Source organism: Crocodylus siamensis, chromosome 8, assembly GCF_052110815.1.
Source record: "Crocodylus siamensis isolate JL-2025a chromosome 8, ASM5211081v1, whole genome shotgun sequence".
NCBI lineage: Eukaryota > Metazoa > Chordata > Crocodylia > Crocodylidae > Crocodylus > Crocodylus siamensis.
Window position 1 is genome coordinate 77,531,511 of NC_143402.1, and position 12,190 is coordinate 77,543,700.

Consider the following 12,190-nt stretch of genomic DNA (forward strand, 5'->3'; position numbering starts at 1 on the left):
TCACAGAGCGATAAAGGAACAAAACCATGCAATGTGCTTAAGTCCTAGTCCTACAGCACTTTCCTTCCCCAAACACATCTCAGCCCTGCTCTGCTCGCCCCCAGGCCCTGGTAAGCAAAGATAGCATGCTCTGGACAGGGGAGAAACACGATCCGTGAGGCACGTGCGGACGGTTCTGCCCCGGGAGGGGTGAAAGCACCGATACACCGAGCGCACAGAATGAGTCAGCCCCAAACCAAAGGAGCTCTGGCTCAGCCACTCAGCCAGAGTCTCTACCTTAAAAACACACCTCCACATGTCTGATCCCATCTCCTGCAAGAGGCCTTGAGCCTGCACACCCACCCCTCTGCTCCTCGCAGCTCTTCCCCCGCCGGCTGCAAACATCTGGCTCAAGCAGAGGCCTCAATTAGCAAGTGAGAGGAATTGATTTGGATGGGGGTGCTTTCTCAAGCCACAAAGCTCTGCAGGAAGGCCCCATTTCCAAACAACAGAGAGCAACACTAACAATATCTGGACAATAAAAGTGAGGCTGGTTCATATCAAAGCAACCTCAAGCATCCCGAGTCCAAACAAGCAGCACTTAACCCTCCAGACAGAGCAGCGGCTCGTGCTTCAGAAAAGCTGGACGCGTCCTCAACGCGCTACATCCCCGGGACCAGACAGCACTAATTTGCTTGCATGTTACTGGCCGCGGGTCCAGACCGGTGTGGTCGTTTTGTTGTAGGAGGCAAAAGAAGGGAGCCATTCATATTTTTCCAAAAGTCACACAAAAGTGCTCTTGTGCATCAAAGATACTTGCATAATCAACTGCAATCCAGTGTTCCCCTGGATCTGCGCGGGGAAAGCCTCCCAGCTCGGTGTTGAACGCTAGCAAGACGGCTGCCGTCTGCGCTGCTCCCGGGGGAAATCAGAGGGGCAGGCAGAGAGACATCCACGGATGTCACGGCACATCCCCGCTTTCTTGCGTCCTGCAAAAATCCATCCACATGCGCGCCGCTGGGCGAGAAAGCCAGGCTCCGCGGGTCGGATGTATTTCTCCACCTGCCACCGTTCTTGGCCGGGGGGAAAGAGAATCACCTGTTGGTGGCCTTTCACGGACTAGCCCTTGTAGGCTACAGCGATAGCCCTGTTGTGAGTAGGCTTTTTAAATCTATGCGACAGACTTGTCCTACTTGACCACATAGAAAAGCAGATTTTTCCTCCTACGGCCAGAAATCCAGCCCTTCCCATCTGAACAGCCGAGCTGCCAGCAGCATTGATATATCCGCTCCCCCTGCCCACCCCTTTCCTTAAAGCCTCCGAGATCGCCATCGGACTCAGCGTACTTTCAAGTGGGCTCAAACCATTTCCAACGAGGGCTACAAGGGGCCATGCTGTGTGATCGAATTAAAAAGGGGGGCGAGGGGGAAAGGAAAGGAGCAAAACCATAAATAAAAGGCCCCGATACAAATACAGGGGGAATCAGGTTGCAAAGCTGCCAGGGTCAGGTCACTTAACACACACGGGAGGCAAAAGCAGTTTACCAAAGCAAGCCCGTAGGCAGTTTTAATGGAAGGTATGGCATTGGCCCCCAAAACCTTGTTGGGTATTTTACTCGCCCCAGCTGCAGGGTGCCTGAAAACGGATCCCGGTGGGAAGGGCAGCGCCCAGGAGGATGCATGGGCAAGGTGGCAACACCAGCCCGAGAGGGCTGCCGGCACCTGAGCCTCCAGGGACCCGCTGTCACGGGTGTCCCAGGCGGCGACGGCCCGGGGCTCTGGGGGCTCAACGCCCAACGGCCGCGAGGGGGAAACCGCCGTGTGGAAAAACCCGCATCAGACGCGGGAGGTTTCGGGGCCACCCCGCGCCCGGGGCAGGGTCCTGCAGCAGCGCCGCCGCCTACCTGCCGCCTCCCGGGATGCTCCGGCTCCGGCTCCGGCCGCGCCGCGCCCGCCACCGCCCCTTATAGCCGCGCGGCGGCGGGCGGAGCACGCAGCACGGCGCCGCAGGCCCCGCCCCCTGCCGCCCCGGCGGAGCTGCGGCACCGGCACCGGCTCCGGCTCCGCTCTGCGCATGACCGGGACTCTCCCCTCAGGAGCCGCCAGGGCAGGGGCGCGGGCGGCCGCCCCCCCACGCAGGGGGTTTTTAGACTTGAAAGAGTCATTGAGTGTAATGAATCGTGCCTGTTCGAGTCGTGTCGGACCACCCTAGACAGCGAGGGCTGGAGGGTCACATCCAAATTAATAATTACATTCAAGAATGGAAGGAACGGCATTTCTTTCATTTAACTATTGCTTCCTTGGTCTAATGTAATCACTATTTTTAATTATTGCTTTCATCTGGCCTCTCCGTGGTTGGGGAATTAACCTCTTGTCCCTGGTATGGGTGGCATTATTCACCCGCGCAGGCAGGAAAGCAGCAGGCCCCGCGGGCACTACCGCTGGGCACGTGGACGTGGCAGGCCGGCGGCGCGAGGAAGGCCCCTGCGACTGCTCCCCCCGGCACCGCTCAGCATCCAGGCTCCGCTGATCTATGCGGCTGTTTTATCCTGGCTCCATGGATTTCTCTTGCTTCCTGTTGATGCAGTCCCCAAATTCTCCGGAGGTGCGAGGCAACCCACGGGTCGCGATAACCCGCGATGTTGATGAGCCAACAGGCTGCGTATCTGCTGACTGCAGTGGGCTCCTGTCCCGTAACGGGATCCTTGGCAATGCACAGCACTTATTTATGGGGACAGGGCTGCTCCTGTTGTCCTCAGGAGGACAAACCCCATTTACCCCACTGAGACTTTTGGAGGGGAAAGCTGCATTTAGATCCAGGAGGCATTTCCTTGCCTGTCCGACTGCAAAGGCAGTGTGTGGCCTTGAGGTCCCCGAGCCTCTCTGCATCTGGAAAGCAATGCTTTTGGTTGTCTGATTTGCACTCACGATCTCTCTCCTCGTGATAGTAACAGCAAGCAGGAGGTTTTCTATTTCTTCCCCCTTCTTCAACACCCCCTTCTGCCCCCTCCCATCCAAAAAATCAACTCTCTCTTCTGAAGCAGCACCTCTCTCCCCCAAACCTCCTCGTGCCACCATTGCCACCGACCTCAAAGACCTTCCACGCGCCAGCCTGCTTCTTCCCCGCTCCACCAAGGCTATTACCTTTTCCAGGGCCCAGGATCTTGGGGCGGGTCGTGGTTGGCCAGGTGGAAGAGCTGGTACCCTGGCTCCATCCCTGACGAGTCTGGAGTGGGTACAAACAAACTGCCTTTGAGTCAAGCATTTCCATGGCCACTGGAGCTTGCCAAAAGAGCTGTGATTCCTCCTCCTCCTCCTTTCAGATGGCTCATGTAGATATAGACCAGCAACTAGGATTTTACATGTAGGTGGGTGAGCCAGACAATCACACCAGGAGCAGCAGAGCGTATCGCTGTGACACCACCGTCGTGTTTGTGGATTGGGCATAGAGTCATTATATGGTCCCTGCTCTCTCCCGGGCAAGCACCGTCGCACACCGGTGAGTTTTTAATTTTCCATTTGTGCATCCAGTATCTGCATCTCCCATGGTTTGTGCAGATGCAGTTTAGAGTTGCTCAAGAGTGCTGCAGAAGATCAAAGCCAGGGACCTTCTGCACTGGATCTATCACAAGACATTTATTGAGGATTTTATGTGAGCTTCACTCAGTTTGCCAAGCTTCCTCCGGGTTGAAGTCACTGGTCGAAGGTTAAGCACATGAATTCAAAAGGCCCTGCACAACTTTAGGAGATGGTGACGTGGGGATGATGTAGTTGGGGCCAGTCCTGCTTGGAGCAGGGGGTTGGACCGGATGATCTCCTGAGGTCCCTTCCAGCCCTTGTTTTCTGATTACTGTGGTCCTAGTGGATGGGGAGACATTTATTTTCCTTAATTTGCTGGACTTCCACCTGCTCACCACGAATGGGTGGATCCCTTGACTGGCAGGAACAAACACCACCCATCCTTGACCTGGCGATTGCCGCATCCATCGCCCCTTTTGCTGCAAGCAGAGTTTGCAAAGAGAGGTTTTCTGAACAAACTCAGAACAGTTTCCTTCCACCCTCTGCCTGTCACTTAGCTTCTGGTCTTTACAGCCTCAGCATCGTATAAGGAGACACTTCCAAGGTGGGTCTCTCTCTTGCTGCCAGAAAGATTAATGGGGTAGCATTTTGCAGAAAATGGGCATTCAGTGATTCAGATATTTTAATTCAAATGTATTCACATCTGCTCCATACAAGTCAACTTGTCCTGACCTGCCGTGATGTCACAGACATGCCATGCTGACCTCATGGAACATCACTGATGTCAGGCAGGTAGACTTTCTCAGGTCCCAGCTCCAGCTCTGGTGGCTTAGGTCAAAGATTTTGCAGCAGCCAAGGGACTTTATACTGAGCGGCTGGCGCAAGTTGAATATGCAGGTTGGTGGAAGAAGTCCGAGGAGCAGGGCTGCGGATCTCCGGCAGGGAGGAGCAAGGTAAAGAGTACTGCACCCAGGTTGGTCACCACGTGCCTTGGGTGTCCCCTCTGTAATGAGAAAGGGAGAGAATGGGTGGGAAGGCTGGTATAGCATCTGGGAGCTCAGCTGCAGCCTACTGAGGTCCTAACACTCCCGCACAGACAACACAGCATCTGCTCCCCACCTCCACTCGAGGCAGCCGGGACCCCCCCACATGCAAAGAGGATTTTCTGTGCAGGTCTCATCTCTGAGCGAGCTGCCAAAACAAAATGACAAAAGCACTTCATGACCAGGCGGCAAGGGCTGGGGGGAGAAACCTGGCAGGTTTTCAGGACACAGAGCTGCTGTGGAAATGCTTTCCATCTCTTAATTGCTTGGAGGCCAGATGAATTTCTTTAAGCAACCGCAACTGAAATGCTGCACTAGTTGCATTGCTGGGCTTGTGTTGGCTGCGTTTTTAAGGAGGCAAAAGGTCATTTTTTATGGTGCATTAAAAAAAGGAAGAAAAAAAATATAGCCCTTAATATTTGCAAAGTCGTTTTTTTCCTACCCCGAGGACAAGTTCTAATCTATTTGACCAAGCAGGCAGCAAGGCTAGTGGCTAAAGAACATACATGCAGTCAGGATGCCAGCTCCCAGCTCTACCACACTCTTCCTATGGGACTTTGTTAACTGGCTTTTCCTTCCCAGGCCTCCATTTCCTTGCAATGGGAATAGCGACGCTCACCTTCTCCTTGGAGAAAGGCCCATAGGCCTTTCAGCACACAAGGTGTATGGATGGAGCAGCTGGAGATGCACCAAGACAGGCAGTTTAAAGCCTTGAAAAGCTTCCTGTGCACACTTAGCTTCATCCATATGCACATTCCAGTCAGGGCAGCTCGGGGTGGAGAGTGAAGCACGTGCCTCCGGCTCTGCAGAATCAGGGCCCTAGGAGCGGGAAGTGCCGCATTCGTATTTCACTGACAAAATAAGGTTGTCATGCAAGGCAGAAAGCTAAGGGACCTGGCTCAAGCACGAGAAGGTTGGGTTTTCCCTCCTTCCTTGCTTTCCTTTCCTTGTAGGTCGGTGAAGCTACAGATTTTAGTCTCGCCCCTTACGGGTGGTGTGAACTGACAACCTGAATTGCTGGCTGTGAATAAGCTGCTTGTTCCTTCTTCCCTCACGGTCCGAGCCTGGTTCAACACTGGGCTGCAGCGGATAGCAGAGACCTGAGCAGGGTTTCAATGGGCAAACAAGAAACGCATGCACACGCGGCCCCTTTAGGCTCCAAAGAGCCAATTAAGCAGGGAAAATAGCAGCCTGAGCTCCAGAAGTGACAGATGATAATTTGGTATTTACAACCTTCGTGGAGGGGGCTGCACAGGCTTGGGCCATGGCTTGCCATGCCTCACCTGCCGGAGCGATTAACTCTCCTCCAGACTCAAACCTCTGGGGCAGTCGAAGCCATAAACATCTCCCAGAGTCTCGTAGCAAAGCAATTGTTATATTGCTGGCATCCTGACTGATTGACAGCATGAGCACCAAATTGCCAAGAGAGAGCATCCTCGCCATCCTTGCAAAGTACGGTAGCAAAACAAAACCATCAGCTGTTAATCAGTTCCCCTATCCCACCCCAGAGGTAGATGCTTTTCCACAGTGGGGAGGAAGTAGATAATACTAATATATTGCTTATACAGTGCTTGTCATCACCCCATTATCCCTGTTTTACAGAAGGGAAATTGAGTCACAGAGATGAAAAATGACAAGCACAAGGTCACTCTGTGGCAAAGCAGAGTCTTCTGGGGCCCTGATCTGTGCTTTGTCCAGCTCTTGATGAAGTGATTACCACTTCTGATTTGAGAAAGTACGTTTTTGAACTGTGATGGGAGCCTTTTGGACAAAAGGTGGTGGCACTGGACAGGAGGAGCCTTTTGTGCCATCTTAAACGAATGAATGCAAACAGGCACCAGCTTTTCCTCTTCTCTCCTAGCTACCATTAAGAGGCAAATCCTTCAGTGCCACAAATTACTAACCTTTCTGAATTTCTATCGTGGTGTAGGGTAGGTAGAGTTAACCCCCGCAACCTTCCCAAACCAGAAAAAACCAAGGGAATAGAGGATAATAGTGATTCACTGGGAGGTGACTGTGGACATGTGATTTTCCAAATCTCTTTCTTCCCCTTTTTTGTTAACAAAGCTAAGGGGGCAGGTACAGGACTGAAGCAGAGTTGTGAGGTCTCAACTTGTACAAGTGCCTGGAACTGAACTGGGGAAAACCCAGCCCCAGTTTTGCAAGACTGATGCGACTCAAGGGGTTTTTACAGCAGCAGAACTGGGCTGTGTACCTGGGCTCTGGCCAGTCGGGTCCGGTCCAGGTAACCCATCCCTGTAACACACAGCCGGAGCTGAAGCCTGTACTTGCACTCCAGCAGCAGCTTTGCGTGACTGCAGCTCTGGCTGGAAACACAAAGACATTGTTTTAAAGCAATCGTTTCCTCCCCTTCCCCAACTTCCTTGTAACAGGACAGCATTCCTGTCTCACATTCCTTAACTACTGCTGAGATGGGGAGGGGAAAACGGAGACGGAGAGAGAGTGAGAGAAAGAAAGCAAAATGTTTTAATTAGCAAAGTAGCCCAGGATGGTGGTGGGTGGCAAGGAAAGGACAGACCAAAACTGCCAATAAAGCAAGATAAAGTGCATACGAATCAGGTAATAAGGGCAATTAAACAAAAGCCCATAGGCCTAGGAATGTCAACCAGATGTTTCCAAGACATGGAAAAGTCAGTGGTTTCCTGACAAGCCCATTACAGCAGTTTAAAAGCATCCTTTCTTCTACAGAAGCTGGAACCCACTGGTCCCCCTGGAAAACCAATCCAGCCCAAGGCCTCCTCCATGTCAGCCACAGGGCATCTCTGGTCTCTGTTGGATCAGAAGTCAATCTGTGAAGGCTCTTAATAATCAGGTAAAATCATTAGTGGGAAAAACAACAAACAGATTTTGCTACAAGATTGAAAGGGAAAAGGATGCACAGGTGGATATAGTTTCTGCCTCCCATCTAGCCACCAGGCTGGTGATTTGAGGGCAGTGGTGCCCAACTTGCTAGATTCAAGGTACCCATTGGAAAATGCCAGCTCTGAGTTTTCACTCATTTTTGACTCCAGAAAAATACTACAGAGATTCTACTGCTGCAAAGAACTCAGAAAGCCCACCACAGTAAGAATGTTTTTAACACTTTTAAAACGTCAGGAAATCCCGTTCGTGTAAACAGACACGCAGTTGCAGCACCTGAAAGGGCAAATATCGTGGTGTGTACATGTACCACTGGATTCCTACTTGATAACTCTGGTTTATCTTGTGAATCATGTCTGCACACTTCACAGCGGTAACTTGGCATAGCATCCCCCGGTATCCTTCAAAGGATCTCTAGGTACCCCAGGGTGAGTATCACTATCAGAGGTCCTTGTGATAGGAGGCAGGAAAAGTAAATGGTAAACACTTCGATGTAAAGAAATCATTGGAAAGGGCTCGTGCCTCCAAAAACCCCGTCCTGCCCCGTCAGCTACAGAATAGCTCATCTTCTACTTTCATCTGAAAGGGGAAACAGAGACTGGTTTGTGAAACCTATACACATTTGTGGAAGGATTCTAGAGGCAATAGAAGTGGTGGCTGTCCTCCTGTGAATATATATGGTTTCTAAAGGATGTACCCATACAGTTCATTAGGGTTCTTACTATGACAGTGGATTGTGCAGGGAAGATGCTCAGATGGAGAGACAGAGCATGTGAAACACAGGCCACTTCATCCTGGCTGCATGCGAACCATATTCTCAGGGCCAGACCACCATCATAACCTCCGAAAGTCCTCTGACCTCCAGGTACCCTCCCCCGACCTGTAAAGAAAATAAGAAACCTAAATATGGAAACAAAAAGCTTTTTGTAGCCTGTCTCAAGCATGCCAAGTTTCTGGAAGGAGCCAATGAAAAACTGTGATTTCAGGAACAGGCGAGCTGTGTTTCAGGTTAAAAAAAGTTAAAAAATAAAATAAAATAAAAAAGACCTGAAGTTTTGCCCACAATTTGAACCAACCCCAAACTTCAACAACTCTGGAGATCTTCGATGAGGAAAAGGCAGCTACATATCTTCACGTTTTTAGTCCTTTCTCGTTTCTAGCCTGGACCACAGGCAACAGTGCTGAAATACTACGTGATGGTGCTGTCCTCGAATCCCGTATTAATGGGATTGTTGGAACAACACATCCAAGGCTCTTCTGGTTTTCTGGTTGGTCCAGAAGCAATAAAGCTGTGGAAGCTCATTAGCAAGAACTAATCTAAGGAGAACGCTGCTAGTTTAATCCCCAAACATAATCAAGTAGCTATGAGAACTAGTAAAAAGCATCGGTGGAGATTCATTTTTCCTTAGCTCCTCTCTGCGGTGGCTGCACTTGTATACTCCAGTAGAGCACATACTACACACAGGGCACGTCTACACAAGACACTTACTGCGCATTAGCTTAATAATGCTGCACGGTAGCGTGGTGGTCAAAAACCATGCTAACAGCCTACTGTGCAGTGTTATTAGGTTAACGCACAGCAAGTGTCACAAAATAACTGCACTGGCACTACTTCAGTTAGTGCTTTATTAACGAAGTACTAAACTAAATGCACAGTATCTAAGGTGCATTAACCAACGTGCAGACACACGCACAGAGACGGGGAGGTTTAACACCACAAGGAGCATGTAGCTAACCCAACGCCTCCGACATCCAACGGGCTCTGAACAGCCTTTGAAAAGCTACCTGGCAGGCAGATCTATTCTGATCAGAAATATCACCAGGCCATCACGATTCCTGGCTTCCCTGCCAATCTCGCAGGGATATCATCCGGCAAAGGCACGCATCGGCACAGCAGCAAAAATGGGATACAGAGCCAGTCTGTTCGTATAGGCAAAGGGCCTGGCAGCAATAAAGTTCCAACCTTAAGGCCTTCCTGAGCAGGCAGGTAGAACCGATGAAGGAAGAACTAGGTAAAATCTCAGCTATTATATTCAGCTTGTTCACTGCAGGTGGTCATGGCCATGCTGGATATACAGGGAGAAGGGTCAAGTGAGGGTTGGTGGTCACATGCATATTCATCATGGCCATACAGAAGAGGGGTCCGGTGCCATCTGCTCATCAGAGCTGCAGAGACGACACATTTAGTTCCCCTGGATGCTTTAGAGGCCACAGCTCTTTCAGTCCTGTCATGGGGAGCCACCCAAACCTGGAGGGTTGTACACAGGGACTGCTTATCCTGTGAGGTGCTGGGAGCATCAACACCAGTCGAGAGACCTGAGACCCAACCCTGCCTCTGCCACTCCTGGCCCCGCAGGGACATTATCGTTGTCATTTTGGATTTCCTTCCCGCCACCCAGAGCTATCTTTAACAGAAAGATAAAGTCGCTGCCTGGAAGAGCTTCCCATCTACAGGATGAGATGTATTACCAAGGCAAGAAAGATACGAGGAAGGATGTGTTGTCCTCCTCATCTGCAGAGCTGATTTAAGTGACTTTCCCCAAGGTCACCCAGAGCCAGGAGGGGAACTTTCTCCCAGTTTCAGTCCAGTACTGTAAAACACAAGATCATCCTTCCTCTTACACACTGGGACTCTCGCTAGATAGTATGAGCTTAAATCAAGTAAGACCGAACGGTGGGCCCTCATCTCAAATGCCAATAACTTGATGCAAAAGCACATCCGCGCTACGTGCACAGCGCACGGGCAGAGTGAAAAACAGGAACCACAACAATAAAACCTGCCTGGTGTCAGGACAGCCTGGAAAAGCTATGCACTTGTGAATCCAGCCCCTTGCAAAAGCCCACGGGCTGCATATGCTATATTGTCTGCAGTTATGTAGCAAGACCTTTACAGCAAAAATGCTTTTATAAGGCTATACCGTGCGCTATGGTTTGGATGTATATGAATAATTTTGGCTTAAAAAGGCAAGTCACCTCAAGCCTATTATGAACAGGGAGAGAAAAACCACACACGGGGTGATTTTCAAGGAGTCCAGTGATTTAGTGTCTCTTTCTTTCTCTCCCAACACTTTCTGCCTCTTGCACAAGGATCTATTGAGAAGCTGCAGAACAAACGTTCCCTTATGCAGCTCCAAAAAAAGTCTCCGTCGGTTTGTCTGAGACAGCTGCCTCTAAGCACGCTATGGTTACTCATTAACCGGGTCTCCCAGGGCAGGGAAAAAGAGTCAACTTAATAGATCCTAAACAAGGAGCAAAAATAAATCAGGTGTCCTGGGAAATGAAGGACAGAAAACAGGTGGCCTGTGGGATACCTTTACCGTCAAATACGGAGGGGCATCGTGTCTTCCCCTTCGGTGCCGGGCAGATAATAACGCTGAAGGAGCGCGAACACTGCGAGTCGATGTATAGGGACAAAAGAATAAGATTATTAAAGGGGGGAGGGAAGAAAGACGCAGGACAGAGAGGCACTTGTGCTCCATGGTGCTTTCTATGCTTTGGGTGTCCTGGGAGAGGATTACTTCATGGCAAAGCTGCCTGACTGCATCAGCCCCTCTCCTCCAGTTTTCCGGACTTGAACAACAAGCTGGAGGTGGGGATCTGTTTCTAGGGGCACATCTAATTTCCAAGACTCCTTAGCTGCTAGCCCCAGAAAGTCAGCAGCCTACTCCTGATCTCCAATTATTGTGCCATCCCCACAAACCTCCATGCTTGTCTGGAAGATACTGGAAAAGTGGGCACGACGTAGAAGCATGCCTGAAGGGAACATGTTTGCAACGGGCTGGCTGCTTTTTGCCTGGTCCATCACCCTGGGAAGAACGGACCTGAGGGGCTTGCAGCTGATGCTGAAGCGCTGCGAATGTATAATGCTCAGCTACCCCTATGCCAGCTCCTTCAGGCTGGAAGTCTGGAGATGAGAAGACTTTGAATGCCTGCAGGGTGATTACAGAGAGGATGGAGATGGGCTTTTCTCGGTGGCTGTGAGAGACAGGGCTAGGAGCCGTGGACTCAAGCTGCAGCAAAGGACATTTAGCTTGGAGATCAGAAGAAACTTTCTCACTAGGAGGGTGGCCAAGCATTGGGACAGGCACGTAAAGAAGTGGTGCAATCTCCACCCCGGGCAGTTTTCAAGAACAGGAATCGGTCCAGTCCAGCCCCCTGCTCAAGCAGGATCATCCCAGTTTAAACCACCCCAGACAAAGGCTTGGCTGGGCAGCCTGCAGCATTGGAGATCCATCACCCTGCATTCTCTATACACCCACCTTTTGCAAGGGCACCAGCTTGGTTTGAGCCAAGAGCAACAGATCCTGCGGCAGACAATAAATCAGCCTTCCCTGCCCATCACAAAGCCTTGGCTTTCCCCAGAAATTAACCCTTCCTTCTCGGCTGGGCTGTTATCACTGGGCAAAGCATGCAGTCCCTGGGGCAATTAAAGCCAATGGGTTATCTTGCCTGGCTGGGCTTTCTCATGAAAGGTGATCACAGGACCTCTGTGAGGACTGGAGAGCAGGATGCCAGCGGTGCCAAGTAAAGGGTCAGCAGCAGGGGAGAAGACAGCCACCACGGCGGCGTGGAGCCTGGCAGCCCTGGGTGACCCTAGGTACCTTCTTTAGGTGTCTGCTCACCGGAGGTCCTTGGGTACATGCTGCAGTAGTTAGGTAGTAGTAGATGATGTTTTTCTTTTGCTGCCCTTATCACCATGGTCTCCGAGTGGCATAATGCATGTCCTCTCACAACACCCCTCCTAGCCCCCTGCACAGAGGGGAAACTGAG

General features: G+C 51.0%; 1 protein-coding gene across 2 annotated transcripts in view; it reads right to left on the minus strand.

Moving 5' to 3' along the window:
* Positions 1–12,190, minus strand: part of SLC39A11 (solute carrier family 39 member 11) — a 319,790-nt gene that overhangs the window by 81,096 nt on the left and 226,504 nt on the right. For both annotated transcript variants that reach the window (XM_090061273.1, XM_090061271.1), the window contains exon 12: positions 3,123–4,500. The gene's annotated coding sequence lies outside the window, so the exon portion shown is untranslated. The remainder of the gene's footprint in view (positions 1–3,122; positions 4,501–12,190) is intronic.